This window comes from Hypanus sabinus, chromosome 25 (genome assembly GCF_030144855.1).
Source record: "Hypanus sabinus isolate sHypSab1 chromosome 25, sHypSab1.hap1, whole genome shotgun sequence".
NCBI classification, from domain to species: domain Eukaryota; kingdom Metazoa; phylum Chordata; class Chondrichthyes; order Myliobatiformes; family Dasyatidae; genus Hypanus; species Hypanus sabinus.
In genome coordinates this window covers 9499387-9517860 of record NC_082730.1, presented here as the reverse complement: position 1 = coordinate 9517860, position 18474 = coordinate 9499387, and the positions used below count along the sequence as shown (strand labels likewise).

The 18474-nt window shown below is 42.7% G+C and overlaps 1 long non-coding RNA gene across 1 annotated transcript in view; it reads right to left on the bottom strand.

The window, feature by feature from the left end:
* LOC132380992 (uncharacterized) overlaps positions 1-18474 on the bottom strand; it is a 155703-nt gene that overhangs the window by 50478 nt on the left and 86751 nt on the right. The window lies entirely within an intron of this gene.

Below are 18474 nucleotides of genomic sequence, written 5' to 3'. Positions count from 1 at the left end.
GCTGCATTCCTGAGATACCGGGAAGCGTCCGGTTGGTGAGCCCCAAGGGCAGGAGCCAACATCATAAAGACCTAAACTTTGAGTGCAGCTCCAGGTCAGGGTCTTCAACAGAACCCCATCCACCTTGAAAAGTAAAAAGAAAGACAGTAAAGGTAGAAATTAAGCTGTTTCTGCAATTGAGCTCGAAGAAGTTGCTATCTAATGCCATCAGAATTCTGCCCACTGGTTCTGAACGTTATATGGAGAAGTTGGGAGAAGGATAATAAATCACTCATGATCGAAAGGTGGAGCATACTCGATGCGCTGAATGGCATAACTCTTTTCCTATGTCTTATGGTCCTAAAGCCACGATTATTTCCCCACTCCATTCTCCTGCTTTCTTTGTCAAAATTAGTAACTGAGAAACTATCAAACCACTTTGAATATAACCAACCACTAGGGACATAGAGCCATGAGGTCATACAGCCCTCATGTTGATAGCAGCATTTCTAATCCCATTTGTCATCCGTAGGGCTGGTCATAGACTCACAGAGGCAAAGCATAATACAACACAGAAACGGTGTGGAATTTCATCTATGCCAGTGAGATGTCAATAAGCTTGAAAGCACAGAGAAAGTTTACAAGGATGTTGCCAGGATTGAGGACCTCTTTAATAAAAAAAGATTGAATAGATTAGGACTTTATTCCCCGGAGCACAGGAGAATGATGGGAGATCATACAGTACATATTCAAAGTTCAAAGTAAATTTTATCATCAAAGTACATATACATCATCATATACAACCCTGAGATTCATTTTCCTGCGAGCATACTCAGCAAATCTATAGAAGAGTAATTATAACAAGATCAATGAAAGATCAACCAGAGTGCAGAAGCCAACAAACTGTACAAATGCAAATATAAATAAGTAGCAGTAAGTAACAAGAACATGAAATAACAAGACAGAGTCTTTAAAGTGAAATCATTACTTGTAGGAACATTTCAATGATGGGGCAAGTGAGTATAATTATCCCCTTTTATTCAAGAGCCTGATGGTTGAGGGGTAGTAACTGTACTACAAAATTTTCAGGGTAAATGCAAGCAGACTTTTTCCCCTGTAGTTGGATATTATAACAAAAGGTCATAGATTCAGTCTATAAGCAGAATTAGGCCATTTGGCCCATTGAGTCTGCTCCACCATTCCATCATGGCTGATTTGTTATCCCACTCAACCCTATTCTCCTGCCTTCTCCCCATAACCTTTGACGTCCTGACTGATCAACAACCTATTAACCATTGCTGTAACTATACCCAATGACTTGGCCTCCACAGCCACCTGAATTCCACACATCCTCCACCCTCTGGCTGAAGAAATTCCTCTTCATCTCCATTCTGAAGGGATGCCCCCTATTCCAAGGTTGTGCCCTCTGGGTCCTAGATCCCCCACGAAAAGGAAACTTTCTCTTCACGTCCCAGCTGAAAGAACGTTAAGGGGAACTTGAGGGGGAACTTCTTCACTCAGTGGGAGTGGATGTTTGACGTCCTGTTATTCACCTTAATCCATTTTTCAAATTGTTGTCCTCGCTCTTGGCCTATATGGTTGTTCTAGCCTGAACATAATTACTGCTAAATCTTTTCATTGTAATTCCCGTCTCCAAGTCCTTAGTAGTGCTAATTAACAGAGAGGTTCAGAGAGTTGTGTGTGTTAATAAGGACTATCCCTCTTCTCTCGTTTAACTGTGATTTACAAATGAGTGCAGTGAAGACTTCTGAGCATTTTTATCTCCCAGAATGAAATTATAATATGATTATGTTGCTGCTGCTCCACCATTAATTAAACGTTCTGTTTGCTACAATTCTGACTAATATATAACCTGACATTAGGACAATCCAGAAGTATTACTTCAGATGTAAGCAGCAAAAGAAGAGAGATTTACGTAACACCCACAAAACACTTGAGGAACTCAACGCATCAGGCAGCATCTAAGAAAAAGTGAGAACAATTGACGTTTCGGGCCGAGACCGGTCTCAGCTCGAAACATCGACTGTTTACTCTTTTCCATAGATGCTGCCTGACCTGCTGAGTTCCTCCAGCATTTTGTGTTTGTTGCTCTGGATTTCCAGCATCTGCAGATTTTCTCGTTTGTGGGAGATTTATGTAACCTTGTGATCCTGGAGTTCTGTTTCCTCAGGGTTTGCAAAACACCATCTGTGTGTGAGCTTGAGCAGTAATCATACTGGTGAAGTTAAAATCAATTAAAAAAATAGAAAATAAATTAAAATAAATTTTCATCTTCTTAAACCCATCACCCTTTCTGGGGCATAGACCGTCAACAACAATTTGTCAAAGTCTTCTGTCCTGGGCCAGTCTTTCAAACTGTCTCCAGGTGTAGCTCATCTTCTTGGTAAGATCCTTCCTCTCCCAGTGAAGGGGTCTTTGGAGCTTCTGCTGCTGTTTCTGTAGCTCTGGGTTTTTATTGGATGGGTTACTAGCCCCATGTCCAACTCTCCTTTCGCAGTCAGGTGTGGGACCGTTCATGGCAGAATTAGTTGGTAATGGTGGAACAACTGTATTGCTGGAGAAATCCATCTGATTAAGGGACTCTCACCACCCAGGCTGTGCCCTCTTCTCAATACTACCTTCAAGTAGGAGGGACAGGAAACTAAAGACATACACTCAACATTTTAGGAATTACTTCATCCCCTCCGCCTTCAGATCTCTGAATGGTCCATGAACTCGACTTCTCTAATGCTCTCTTGCATTATATTGAAGACACACATTAAATGTTTTAGGAACAACTTCTTCCCCTCCACCATTGGATTCACCGAACGGACAATGAACCCGTGAACACTATGTCACAATTTTACTCTCTCTTGTACTACTTATTTATTGTTAATATTTATTATTGTAATTTATAATTATACTTTTTATGCATTGCACTGTACTTCTGCCACAAAACAATACATTTCATGACATATATCAATGATAATAAACTTGATTCTGATTCTGATTAACTTAACTTCTGCAGTGAGAACTGTTGTCTTGAGGGCGTAAAATAGGAGTCGGACTGGCCACTCGGCCTGTTGCTCTGCTATCTAGTTACCACAACTGGTGGTGGCATCCGTCGGACTCAAGAGACCTTGGATCTGCGCCTGGAGTTTCCAGGGCACAGGCCTGGGCAGGGTTGTATGGGAGATCGGCAGTTGCCCAAGCTGCAGGCCTTCCCCTCTCCACGCCACCGATGTTGTCCAAGGGAAGGGCACTAGGACCCATGCAGCTTGGCATCGGTGACGTCGCAGAGCAATGTGTTGTTAAGTGCCTTGCTCAAGGACACAAACACGCTGAGGCTCGAACCAGTGACCTTCAGGTTACTAGTCTGATGCCTTGCCCGCGAGGCCATGCGCCAACACTTATCACAACTACAACAACAACAATAATAATAATAATGAACAGAGGGATTCCATGTGGCAATGCAGGACCAGGTGGTTAACACAAAAATTATTAAAAATACATAATAAAAGACCAACAAATTCAAGGAGATAAATGTAGAAAATGCTGGAAGAAACCAGAAACAAGCTAACACATTCAAGGATCCTGTAGCAGTTTAACTTAATCTGATTACTTACACAGTCAAGTGGCAAATGTCATTCATCAAAATCTTGCTTTAAAATACAAACTTATAAAAGACACCATACCTTACTATAAACATGAGCCTGATCCAGTTTTAGAATCCGAATACCACAAATTATTTTATGATCGATCAGTTATTACGGATAGGACAATCTATGATAACTGTCCAGGTATAATAATACAGGGCAAACAAGCAAGAACAACTTATTTAATAGGTACAGCCATTTCAAACTCCCATAACGTACAGAAATCAGTAAGTGAAGGACACCAGAAGTATGCTGAATTAAAAGAGGAAATTGAAAGACAATGGAACATGAACAGGGTACACATTGTCCCGATAGTAATATCTATCACTGGTATCATCCCAAAGTCACCACACAATAGCATTAAACAATTAGGCCTACACAACAATATCTCCAGAAAGCCATAATGCTAAACACCACTGGAATAGTCTGAAAGTTCCTCGCAATTGAGAAATGAGTTTGCTTGGCTGTGCCCAAACTTCAGGTTTTATCGGACTGAGCTGAGAAAAAATAACAATGGAAAGATTTAAGGGGGATCTTTCTCACAAATGGTGGTGGGTTTATGGAACAGGCTGCCTGAGGAAGTGGCGGAAGTGGGTACAATTAGTAAATTTTTAAAAAAACATTTAGTTTATTTAAATTTATTTATCGCATGTACGTCAAAACATATGGTGAAATGGGTTATTTGCGTTAACAACCATCACAGCCAAGGATGTGCTGGGGGCAGCACACAAGTGTCACCACGCATTCTTGCGCTAGCACAGCACACCCGCAATGCTTGGCAGAACAACACAGAACACAACAAGCAACAAAACACCAACAGCGACTCCTGAGCCACCCACATCGACAATTCTCCTACTCCAGGACAGGCCTCGAGGCCTCCAGTCTTCAGACATCGGGCTTTAACTTTAGGCTTCCAATCAACCTTTGGGCTTCAATCTCTGACCGTGACTCCCATTCTAGTTGAAGATGAGACCCTGAGTTCCAAGCTCAGACTCACACTCATCAATTCATCAACCCTTATTCCTCCTGCTTGCACACACTGACCAACTTGGGACAGCCCAAAATCCACAGATATCCTTTGTCAACATCTCCGGCCTTTGAGCATAGGGTGAAGGCCTAGACTTCGGATATTCTTTGTTACCTCAAGCATAGAGTGGAAACCTAGAGTCTGGATTTCCTTCGTCCCACATTCATGTCACTGGCTTTTGAGCATAGAGCATAGGCCGATAGTCCAGCATAGTCTTAAAATTCCCAAAATGCCAGCATTTCATTTCTGAATGGAACAAGATTTTTCCAATGTCACAAAATCCAAGGAAGCACCAGGTTTTCAAGATTGTAACGTGCAAAAGAATGAGGATGGTATCGCCTTAGACATCTCTTCAGTCTTCAGCAGATCGAGCACTGAGTATAGGAGTTGAGTTGTTATTTGCAGTCACTGGTGAGGACACACTTTGAGTTTTGTGCACCCATGAAGGTCCTCACCCTGATATGGTGCACAGGCTTGTGAGTTCCTGAGATCCAGAGAGTGATGTCATCTGGAGATTAGCTAACTCGAGTTAAACATGGCTATAAGGTCAAGGGGGAGGTTCTAATCTTTCACCCTTCACCCATAACCTCAGTTGTAGTCCTGCACAACCTCAGTGGAAAAAGCCTGCTTGCATTTACCCTATCTATACTCCTCATAATTTTATAGACAGTATCTTCTACATCCTCGCGAATGAATTTCTAACCTATTTAACATTTCCTTATAGCTCAGGGCCTTCAGTCCCAGCATCATCCTTATAAATTTTCTTTGTCCTCTTGCAATCTTATTTTCCAGTAGGTGGGTGACTAAAACTACAAATGATACTCCAGATTAGGCTTCAGCAACAATTTATACAATTTCAGTGTAACATCCCATCCCTGTACTCAATACTTTGATTTACGAAGGCCAATGTGCCAAAATCTTCCTTTACAATCTTATCTACCTTATCTACCGCTTTCAATGAACGAAGGACCTGTATTCCTTCTACCACACTCCCCAGAGCTCTACAGCTCACCGTGTAAGACCTACACTAGTTGGTTCTACTGGTGCCACGTCTCGTAATTGTCTGCATTAAATTCCATCTGCCTTTTTCCAGCTGCAGCTTTGATAGTTTTCCACACTGTCCACTACACCCCCAGTCTTGGTGTTATCCATAAATTTTCGAATCCAGTTAACCACATTATCATCCAGATGACAAACAACAATGGACCCAGCACTGATCACTGCAGCACGCCACTAGTCACAGGTATCCACTGCCTTGCCTTCATCAGCTTTCCTGGGAATTTCCTCGAAAATCTCTATTAGATTGGTTAAACATGACCTATCATGCATAAAGCCATGCTGACTGTCCCTAATCAGTCCCTGTTGTAATGTGAGTATTATTAAGAGTAAGTTAATACTAATCAGGAAGCTGTTGGTAACACGAGGCGGGTTCCGGGGTTGGCGGGGTTCCTACTTCCCCTCTTTATACTCCTGGTGTGCATTGTATGTAGTTCCAACACCCATGCCGCACGAGGTACTTGGAAGCCTCTGTATTTAAATATCATTTGCGTCCCAGATAAAGATGTTCTTTTGGCCGTAAAATTGTCAAGTGGTCTTTTGTAAAGTGGAAGTTACCACAGTCCCCGTCTATCAAATACTCTTTTATCCAATCCCTTAGAATACCTTCCAATAACTTTCCCACTACTCACCAGCTTATAATTTCCTGTTCTTTTTAAGACCCTTTCTCAAACAGCAGAACAACCCTCTGATCCTCCGGTAGCCCATCTTTGGCTAAGAATGATTTAAATATCACTGCTAGGGCTCCTGCAATTTCTGCACTTGCCTCCTCCAAGGTCCAAGGGCACACCTTGTCAGGCCCCGGGGGTTTGTCCACCCTAATTTGCCTCAAGACAGCAGCACCTCCTCCTCTGTGCCTATATAGGGTCCATGACCTCTCTGCTGTTTGGCCTCCCTTCTATAGACTCTGGTTCATCTCCCAAGTAAATGCAGATGCAAGAAATTCATTCAAGATCTCCACCATCTGTTTTGGCTCCACACATAGATGATCACTCTGATCTTCCAGAGGGCCTATTTTGTCCCCTGAAATCCTTTTGCTCTTAATAAAACCCTTAGGATTCTCCTTCACCTTGTTGTATTGGAGGGGTCGTGACAGCACTGCCTATTCCCTGGTCGAAAGACATGCCAACTACCAATCAAGGTCTGACCCCTCCTCGCCATTCAATGAGCACCTAACCATTGGCACCTTTAATAAGCCTTGTACTTGGCCTTAGGCAATTGGCCTTTTTAATCAGCTTAACTCTGCTGGCACCCAGCCATTGTGAATTACCTGGGTGGGACCCTCCAGCCCTGCTGCACTATAAAGGGTGCCATGTGTGCTGGACCCTCTTTCTTTCCTATCCGAGGGATCACCCTGCTTCACTCCAGGCTGAGAACTGTGGAACTGCGCTGGAGAAATTATTGGTGAGTTGTGCATTGAATAGGGTTGCGAGCATTGGTTATTGTCCCTAAAGGCAGAGAGCCGTGCCTGCACAGGGTCATGGGGGGCAGACATCCTTTTGACTTTTCCCTTGGTTGTATGTGTGTGTGTGTTTGTGCACGTGTACTTTGTTCCCATGTTCATTAGTAATTGTCCCCGTGTGTTTTATTGCCGATCTGACTGCCGCAAATTGTGCGCGCGTGTGTGTTGCTTTCGTTGCCATTTTCCCACGTTTGCCTTCTCTAAGTAAAATCCTTTACTACCAAGGCTGCATGTCCAGAATCCTTGTCCTTGAGACCTATCGAATCTGTTTCCTCATCTACAATACTCGTCTGCTAGAGCAACCTCATACTTTCTTTTATCCCTCCTGTAAGTGTCCCCTTGTGCTTCTTATTCTCCTCAAGTACCTAATTTGTTCCTGCTTTGCACCTCTTTTTTTTTCTTAACCAGAGCCTCAGTATCATTTAAGAAGCACTCGGATATGTAGTTGGAGGTGAGAGGCCTGGAGGGATATGGGCCTAATGCAGGAATTTATTATGACTAGGCAGACAAAAGGGCCATCATGGAGAGGTTGGGCAGAAGAGCCTGAATCCATGCTGTGGTTCTCTCTATGGCTCCTATGCCTATAGCTCACATGATCAGCTTTAATTATCTCAAAGAAACAGCCACTAAGGAAAATGCTTACAAATAAGAAGCCCGTAAATCTACATTGGGAGGCAGGATCAGAGGTGACAGACATTCTGCAAATGGAATCAGTTAAACTATGCCGCAGTGTTGATCACATGCCTGTTAATCAGTTCAAAGCTGACTAATTGTACATTTATTCACTCCATTAAACTTCAATGGTCTTGAAAGCCTGGCTGTCTCTGGAAACAATTTTCATTTTACAAACCATAAATTATGCCAGAAAAAGGAATTAATTGTTGTGGTAATTTGGTGCAGTGCACACACATCTTTGCAAAGCAACGGTTAAATATTTTTACTGCTGATTACTTAGGACTAGGCTTCCCAGAAACACATCCAGACAAAGTGACACGGTAGGAGGCAAAATCCAACGATTCAGGAACAGCTTCTTCCCCTTTGCCATCCGATCCCTGAATGGACATTGAACCCATGAACACTACCTCATACTTAATATTTCTGTTTTTGCACCACTTACTTAACTATTGTGTGTATATATATATATATACAGTTATATTTTTATATGCGTTCCTCTGAACAACACTGTTGTAATGCATAGTTATTTGTGCCATCTGAGCGAGTGTTTGAATTTGAAACACCCGGTCACCCCAGGTTCCATCACTGATGATGTGTGCCAGCGCATCCAAGGATGTGTCTCAGTGTTAGTAACCATCACCTTCCTGTCAGCTCAAACCAGTCTGGCCATTCACTTCCGACCTCTCTCATTAACAGGGCTCTCTTGCCCACTGAACTGTCACTTACTGGATTTTTTTTTGATTTTTGCACCATTCTCTGTAAACTCTAGAGATTATTACGCATGAAAATCTCAGGAGATCAGCAGTTTCTGAGATACTCAAACCACCCCATCTGGCGCCAACAATCATTTCCCCGGTCAAAGTCACTTAAATCACATTTCCTTCTCATTCTGATATTTGCTGTGAACAACAAGCACAAAATGGCGACTCCTTTGCTTGCATCTTTGAGAACAGCCCTATTTCCATCTTTAATATCTCCATTTTTCCCTTTCAGGGTTCTTTTGAAGATCCTGACCTGGAGTTGCATGCTGACTTCGGTTTTTTGTGGGAATGGAACCCTCTCTCGGGGTTTCACGACTGGCTGTCACTCGGCACGCCAAGCACACGGCCCAAGAGCTTCACTCGCTTTCGGAGGTTGAGATCTCGTGGCTCTGGAGACGGGCAAATCGAAGGTTGGTGTCCCTCAGGAGATCAGTGTGTCGTGGGAGTCGGAAGATCTACAGCTGTGTGCCCAGAGACCTGAGATTTCCGGGCACAGAGCTCGGAAAAAGCGATGCAACAGACTTTTAACGTCAGAAACCAGCAAGTTGTTTGCTATGTCTCCCATCTCACTGTGAAATGGAGACATCTCTTCCTCCCTTATTGGGGAGAGAGAGCCTGTGGTATGCCGAATACTGGGTGAACGAGTAGTCTTTGGGGTACTGCAAGTCTGTGCCTTTGCTGCAGGCTTGAGTGCTTGGTGGTGGGTGCCGATGCTTTTTTTTGCCTGTGGGAGGAGGAGGGATCATTGTTCGCTGCCGCTGACACATGGGAGGGAGAGGAGCTGGGGAGACTTTGGGTTCTAGCATTTAACTGTCTATTCTTTGGGTGCACTCCTTTGTTTTCATGGATGTTTGCAAAGAAAAAGCATTTCAGGATGTATATTGTATACATTTCTCTGACATTAAATGTACCTTTGAAATCTTTAAAGTGAACCTCTTGACCATGTCTGCATGCTTTTGTACATTGAGTTGCTGCCACGTGATTGGTTGATTAGATATTTGCATTAACGAGCAGGTGTACCTAGCAAAATGGTCATTGGGAGTATGAACACTATCTCATGTGGTAGGTCTGAAGAAAATATCTTTGCAATTCCTGAAAATTTGATTAAGATAGATTAATATTAAATTTACTTGTCACATGTATATCAAAAGAAACAGTATAATTTGCATTAACAACCAGTCCAAGGATGTGTTGGGGATAGCCCAAAAGTGTCACCATGCTTTCATCACCAACTTGGTATGCCCACAACCTACTAACTTTAACTCATTTATTGGAAATTGGGAGGAAACCAGAGCACCCAGAGAAAACCCACATGCTTGTGGAGTGAACATACAAGCTCCTGATAGACAATGGCAGGAATTGAACCCCAATGTCAAAATTGCCAGCCCTATATATATATATATATCTATATTAGCCACACAAATAAGGATTCTTATGGAAGTCTTTTCTTGCAGAGGAGTTTAGATGATTTCTTAAAAATCCGAGAGACAAGATGTGAGCAGTTTTGGGCCCTTTATCTAAAAACAGATGTGCTGACATTGGAAACAGTCCAAGGGAGGCTCATAAGAACATATCTCTTCATGCCCCGGCTAATCAAGAATACATCAACCTCTGCCTTAAATCTACATAAAGACTTGACCATAATTAATTGAAAGTGGTGCCCCAAATAGGTTCACAAGCAAGGCATCTGGCACATTGGCCTTCATAAAACAAAATATTGAATCCAGGAGTTGGGATGCTATGTTGAAGTTGTTAAGACTTTGGCAAGGACTAATTTGGATTATTGTGCGCAGTTCTGGTCACCTACCGACAAGAAAGATGTCAACAAGATTGAAAGAGTGCAGAGAAAATTTCCAAAAATCAGAATTGAGACCTGAGTTATAGGAAAAGGCTGAATAGAACCATAGAACCATAGAACATCACAGCACAGAAACAGGCCTTTTGGCCCTTCTTGGTTGTGCCGAACCATTTTTCTGCCTAGTCCCACTGACCTGCATCTGGACCATATCCCTCCGTACACCTCTCATCCATGTACCTGTCCAAGTTATTCTTAAATGTTAAAAGCGAGCCCGCATTCGCCACTTCATCTGGCAGCTCATTCCACACTCCCATCACTCTGTGTGAAGAAGCCCCCCCCAATGTCCCTTTAAACTTTCCCCCCTTCACCCTTAACCCATGTCCTCTGGATTTTTTCTCCCCTAGCCTCAGTGGGGAAAAAAGCCTGCATGCATTCACTCTATCTATACCCATCATAATTTTATATACATCTATCAAATCTCCCCTCATTCTTCTATGCTCCAGGGAATAAAGTCCTAACCTATTCAACCTTTCTCTGTAACTCAGTTTCTCAAGTCCCGGCAACATCCTTGTAAACCTTCTCTGCACTCTTTCAACCTTACTAATATCCCTCCTGTAATTCGGTGACTGAAACTGCACACAATATTCCAAATTTGGCCTCACCAATGTCTTATACAACCTCACCATTACATTCCAACTCTTATACTCAATACTTTGATTTATAAAGCCAATGTACCAAAAGCTCTCTTTATGATCCTATCTACCTGTGATACTACTTTTAGGGAATTTTGTATCTGTATTCCCAGATCCCTCTGTTCTACTGAACTCCTCAGTGCCCTACCATTTACCTTGTATGTTCTACCTTGGTTTTACCTTCCAAAATGCAATACCTCACACTTGTCTGCATTAAACTCCATCTGCAATTTTTCAGCCCATTTTTCTAGCTGGTCAAGATCCCTCTGCAAGCTTTGAAGACCTTCCTCACTGTCCACTACACCACTAACCTTTGTATCATCAGCAAATTTGCTGAACCAATTTGCCACATTATCATCCAGATCATTGATATAGATTAGGACTTTATTCCCCAGAGTGCAGGAGAGATTTGATAGAGGTAAATTATAAGGGGTTTAGGTAGGGTAAATTCAAGTGGGCTTTTTTCTGCTGAGTTTGGGTAAAGGGTGAAAGGTGAATTGCTTAAGGGGAAACAAGGGTGAACTTCTTCCCTCAGGGGGTGGTGGTGAGAGTGAGGACCGAGCTGCCAACAGAAGTGGAGGATGTGGGTTCAATTGCAACATTTAAGAGAAATTTAGATAGTTCCATGGATAAGGAGAGGCACAGAGCTTCAGGTGCAGGCCAACGGGACTCAGCCAATTAATAGTTTGGCGTGGACTAGAGGGCCAAGGAGCCTGTTTATGTGCTGTAGTGCTCTGACTCTGCGACTGTATCTGACAGTCGTTTCTGTTGGACGTTAGATCATGGTCTCTGGGGACTTGCTTTTACACGGTGGGTGGTGGGGGAGAGGGCTGATAATTGCTGAAGTAAGTGAGGGAGGGATGTTGCTGTTTGTGTGTGGGAGGGGAGAGGGCTTTGGGGTTCTTTTCTCTGCTTTGTGGATGTCTGTGAAGAGTGAAAATTTCAGGTTGTATACTGTATACATTCTTGATAAATGTCATCATTTCACTCCAAAGGAGTAATGGTTTAAACTCTTCCCCTGTTAACTCCGGTCATCCAATGGAGCTGCAGAGACCTCGAGCCTCGCAAAGCTACCTCTCAACTTGTAACTCTGCCTCAGTCGTTGATTAGATCTCCTCTCACTTCATAGGAATTGCATCCCTACCCTACTTGAGAAAAATTGCCAAGGTTCTCAGCTCCAATGCAGTACAGGACGTGGGCAAGCTATAGAGAGAAGAGCATGGGGAAACCAGTGGAAATGTTGCTGTATCTGAATCTAAAACTATAAGACATAGGAGCAGAGTGAGGGCCTGTACTTGCTGGAGTTTAGAACAATGAGGAGGAATCTCATTGAAACCTATCGAATGTTGAAAGGCCTAGATAGAATGGATGTGGAGAGGATGTTTCCTATAGTGGGTGAGATTAGGACTAGAAGGCATGGCCCCAGAATAGAAAGACATCCCTTTAGAACAGAGATGAAAAGGAATTTCTTTAGCTAGAGGGTGGTGAATCTGTGGAATTCATTGCATAGATGTCTGTGGAGGCCAAGTCATTGGGTATAATTAAAAGCTGAGATTGATAGGTTCTTGATTTGCAATGGCATCAAAGATTTCGGGGAGAAGCTGTGAGAATGAGGTTGAGAGGGATAATAAATCAGCCATGGTGGAGCAGACTCAATGGGTCAAATGTCCTAATTCAAGTTTCAAAGTACACTTTTTATCAAGGAATGTATAAATTATACAACCTTGAGATTTGTCTGCTTACAGGGAGCTGCAAAGCAAGAAACCCAACAGAAACCAGTTAAAACAAAAATAAAAACCAACACCCAATGTGCAGAGAAAAGGAAAAAAACACAAAGCAAATCATGCAAACAATAGAGGCTTCTGTTTAGAAATATAAGCTCTATGAACCACTTTAAATTGTAGAAGAGAATGACGAGCACAGAAAGATGATTTATTAACCCGTTTAAGAATTTTATTCCATCTATCATCAGAAATCTGACAATTTAGGTCATCCTCCCAAGCTTTTTTTTATTTTATCTAAAAAGTCTTGTCTAGAATCAATCAACAAGTTATAGATACCAGTAATAGAACCATTAACAAAAGGTTTTAAATTTAAAAGATCGTCCAGTAAATTTTTATCAGGACCTATAGGAAAAGTAGCTAATTGGAAACAATTTAAAGTGGTTCATAGAGCTTACATTTCTAAACAGAAGCTCTCCAGTTTTTACCCGAATGTTTCTCCACTTTGTAATAAATGCAACTCTGCTGATGCCTCTTTAATTCATATGTTTTGGTTTTGCCCTACAATTGAAAAGTTTTGCGGTGGTGGGAAGTATTTCATACCTTCTCACAACTTTTTAGGGTCCAATTTGACCCAAATCCCCTTACTGCCTTGTTTGGTATTATTGCAAATGAAGAGTTGCAATCCTAACCTACAGGTTTTAGTTTTTACCTCTCTTTTAGCAAGAAGAGAAATCTTGCTTAAATGGAAGGAGTCTACTCCTCCTACACATCTTCAATGGCTACATGATATCATGTCGTATTTAAATTTAGAAAAGATCCGCTGCTCAGTCTTAAATGCGAAACAATCTTTTTATGATATTTGGGGACCTTTCCTAAATTACTTTTCCAATTTATAAAGTTTAACAGTCCACAGACTTTTATGTATATTTTTATCTTCTATTCTTAAGTGAATATGTTTTTTTTTCTAATTATCCATTGTCATCCATCAGCTTTTTTCTTTGGTAGTTGGTAGGGGGTTGAAAGAAAAAAAACAATAGAAGCAACAACACAGCATTCCGAACCAAACTGAATGCTTGGATTCAAATCCCAGGAGCAGCCCAGAGTAGGCCCAAAGTCTTGATATTCAGTTCATCATTATAGCGGAGCAAATCGTCGCAGACACAAAGCACAGCAGCCAGGGGGCAGTCTCACACCCCTCAGCGTCATGGAGAGGGGAGCCCCCGGTCTATCTGGTCCAAACAATGGATCATACCTCACATTGGGACCCAAGCTCCACCACATTGAATCACTTGGGCCTAGGACACACCACCCAGCGATTCGCTTTGGGCCTAGATTTCACTGCTGAAAAATCCGTTCTTAACCTCCCCAAGTCGATTCGGTGCTTCAAAAAAAATGTTTTTCAATTTTTCTTCTATGTCTTGTAGTCTTATGATTTAGAAGTGTACAATCCAGTCAAAGATTTATTTTGATCATTCATTTTTATTTGCACAGTTATCACTGGGGAGCACAGGCAGCGATCTGTAGGCTCAGTAGCATAGCGGACATGAATTAGCTGCTACCTTCACCATTGGCGCACTCCAGATTAATAATATTTATATACTGATGTTGAATTTCTACTAATTAACATTTTTTACAACAGGCACAATGCACAATGGAAAATTGGCTACAATCTCCTGTGGGTTGGTTGTCAGTTTTAATATCCTGAAAGATAATTATTAATTTATGTCTTCAAAAGATTTACAGAGCTGCTGGTTACTATTGCAACATTATAATGTCCTAGATTTGAACTTTGTCAGTCTGTGAGGGAATGTATTGTTGTATTTTAAAATATTCAAGTATTATAACTGCAGTTTGGTTATCTGTATAAAAATTACTGTCAGACCCTTCTGCTAGAATAGGAAACCACTGTCCTGTTAATGCCTAACCCTTTCCATAAACATCAAAGCAATGTCAAAAGCTCATGGATCGGAAAGAAACTGCTCAGTCCAATCTGTTCGTAGTTCAGATGGGGTTGTTTAAGTGAAGCTCACTTGCCAAGCACTCGGGGTCAGAGTTCTTGTGACTGATGAAGGGACAAAGACTGGCTTGGCCAAGGAGTCTAGAACCAAGAGCAGAAATCACCTTGGAGGGCTGTAAACTCAGCCAGCTCCATCGCACGCACTAGCCTCCTCACCATCGAGGACATCTTCAAAAGATGATACTTCAGACAAGCAGCATCCATCATTAAGAAAGCCCATTGCTCAGGATATGCTCCCTTCTCATTGCTACCATCAGGGAGGAGATACAGAAGCAGGAAGACCCAACTCAATGTTCTTGGAACAGATCCTTCCCTTCCACCATCAGACTTCTGAACAGACAATGAACCCATGAACACCACTTCACTACTCATGGACTCTTTCTGCACTACTTATTTCATTTTTGATATTATATATTTCTTATTGTAATTTATGTAAGGAGTTTGTACGTTCTCCCCGTGACCAGTTTCTTCCCGCTGCTCCAGTTTCCTCCCACAGTCCAAAGACGAACTGGTTGGTAGGTTAATTGGACATTGTAAATTGTCCTGTGAATTAGGCTAGGGTTAAATAGGAGGAATGCTGGAAGAACCTATTCCATGCTGTATCTGAATAAAAATAGAATAGAATAAAAAATAGTATATTTTATACACTGCACTGTACAGCCGCCACACAAAAAGAAATCACAACATACTGTCAGAGATAGTAAAACTGATTGTGATTCGGATTCACAGTCGATTGGGACTGAGATACATTTCTTCATGCGCTGTGTTGTAGATGAGAGATGCTCTCCTCACTGAGCTGGATACACTTCTAGATATCAAGGAAGCTACGGCGATGAGCAAAGGGAGACCATCCAGGTGACAAAGGTTTCTGCCTCTACGTCCCAGTGGATAACGAGTACATGTCACTAACACTCATTGAGACATAAACTGGTGACTTGGTTTATTACTGTCACATGTGCCACGTTACAGTGAAATCCTTTGTTTTGTATGCCATCCATACCGTCCTTCCAACACATCAAAACATTGACCCAGTGCAAGGGAAAAGGTCTTAGAGAAAGTTCTCAGCCCAAAATGCCGACAGTTTATTCACTTCCACAGATGCTGCCTGACCTGCTGAGTTCCTCCAGCATTTTGTGTGTGTGTGTGTTGCTCTGGATTTCCAGCATCTGAATACTTTCTTGAATTTATAATCAGTAGGGCAGTGAATATTGTAATGCCAGAGACCTGTGTTCATTTCTGTCTGCATGGATTTTTGCATTCTTCCCATGACTGTCTGAGTTTCTGCCCACATTCCAACGACGTACGCGGTTAGGGTTAGTGATTTGTGGCCGTGCTATGTCAACACTTGTGGGCTGCCCCCAGCTTGTCTAGACGTCATTGGTCATTGATGCCAAATAACATGTTTTGCTGCAAATGTGAAAAATAAAGTTATTCCTTAACCTTACCCAATCTCCCACCCACCCACTGGTATGGAGGAGATTTCTGAATGACTGGGATGGGAGAGGTCGATTACTGGTTACTGTTACAGAGCCTGGTTTTGATTCTAATAAAAACTCTTTGGCCTTAAACATCAGCTCTGTTTCCCTCTCCAGGCCTGCTGAGTATCCCCCGAGCTCCTGGAGTTATGACAGTTATCACCGGTCAATATAGCAGAGGGTGAAATAGGAGCCTCAGCATTCCTTCCGGACGTTTCTGTTGCTCAGTTTTCTCAGTCAGCATCGTCTCTGAAGGGGACTGTCAACAGACAGTTCATTCACAGCGCTTGCTTCTTTCTACCGAGAAGCAGAGTCCAGCATATTGCCACTGATGTATGTGAAATTTGTTTCTCTGCGGCGGCAGTACAGCGGAAGACATAAACAATACCATTAGCCGGCTCCACCAGACTTCAAGCCAAGTGGTCCTGGGTTCGAATCCGGCCGGCTCCTTGCACGCTTTCCATCCGTGCTGGGTTGAGTGTCGAGCTGGCAACTCGGCCTCATAAAAAAAACACGGACAGAAATGATAAAGGAATGGCAAGGTTACTACCCCATGCGCTACAAGACGCGTAAAGAAACAAGAATAAAAAATGCAATAAGGAATATTAAAAAGTATTACTTAGTAGTGGAAAACCAAGAGCATAATAGTGAGGTAATGTTTATGGGTGTCATGAGCCCTGTGGGCATCTGCGGCTTGCCATAGAGCGTTGGGCGTTTAGGTGTCTCGAGCACCCGTATTTACTAATTGTTGTCTTAAGTACAGTTGTAAGCCCTTGTGCTTTCTCGTCAATCTTGTCAAGTTAATTGTGACTTGTACTGGTTTCTGCATTCTCTGATTATTTAAAGCAGCCTCCTGTTTAGTGCTATTTGTGGAAACCTAGTGTTGAGAATGACTTGCGTTGCAGTGTTGCTTGCTCCTGCCACTGATGCTCTGTTGACATTCCTATGAATGCCTCTTCTTTCCGTCTCTACACGCAAGTACACCGTTTCTCCGCAGCTGGGTTCACTCACCACGACAGCGTCTACTATTTCTCCACACCTGCCGATGACCACCATGACGATGGGTACCTGGACTGTTCAGAAATCTGACGATGGAGGGAAGAAGCTGTTCCTGAAACGCTGAGTGAGGGTGGGTCACCAAGTCGCTGGGTGTATTTAAAGTGGAGTTTGATAGGTTCTTGATTAATAAGAGTTTCAAAGGTTACGGGAAGAAGGCAGGTGAACAGGGTTAAAGGAATAATGATGGAATGGTGTAGAAGACTTGATGGGCCAAATAGCCTCATTCTGCTCCTATGTCTTATGGGTCTTTGGGCTCCTGTACCTCCTTCCCTGATAGTAGTAATGAGAACTAGGTATTTCCTGAATGGGGAGGGTCCTTAATAGTGGATGTGGCCTTCTTGAGGCATCACCTTTTGAAGATGTCCTCAGTGACGGGGAGGCTAATGCTCATAATGGAGCTGGCTGAGCCCTCAAACTTCTGCAGCTTCTTCAATCCTGTTTATTAGCATCTCCATACCAGGCAGTGTTGGCACCAGTCAGAATGCTCTCCGTGGTCTATCTGTAGATAGTTGCCACGGTCATTGCTGATCATAGCAACTCTCATCAAACTCCTAACGAAGTATGGCTGCTGGCATGCCTCCTCCATGATTGCATGAATATGTTGGGTCTAAGATCGATCCTCAGAAAGGCTGACAGCCAGGAACGTGAAGCTGTTCTCCCTTTCGACTGCTGACCCCTCAATGAGGACTGGAGTTCTTTCCCCTGACTTACTGAAGTCCACCTTCAGTTCCTTGGCGTTGCTGACAATGAGTGGAGGTTGCTGTTGTGACAGTAACAGGCCCCGTTCAGTAAATGAACTAAAATACCGCCTGCTCACAGCCTTCCAGTCTCAGCTGTCAACCCCCAGTTCTGAAATGTTTTGATGGGCCTTCACTAGCAGTAACAGAAACTTGCAAAAAGGACCAGGCTTAGTCAGAACATAAAATATTGAAGAGTACGTTGCAGGTGCAGGCTCTTTAGCCTGCAGTGTTGTGCCAAAGTAATTAAACTAATAATTAAGTGCCTGACTAAACTAATCCCTGCTGCCTACACAAGGTCCACATCTCTACATATTCATGTACCTCTTGGAAATTATCCATCACGTCCGACAATG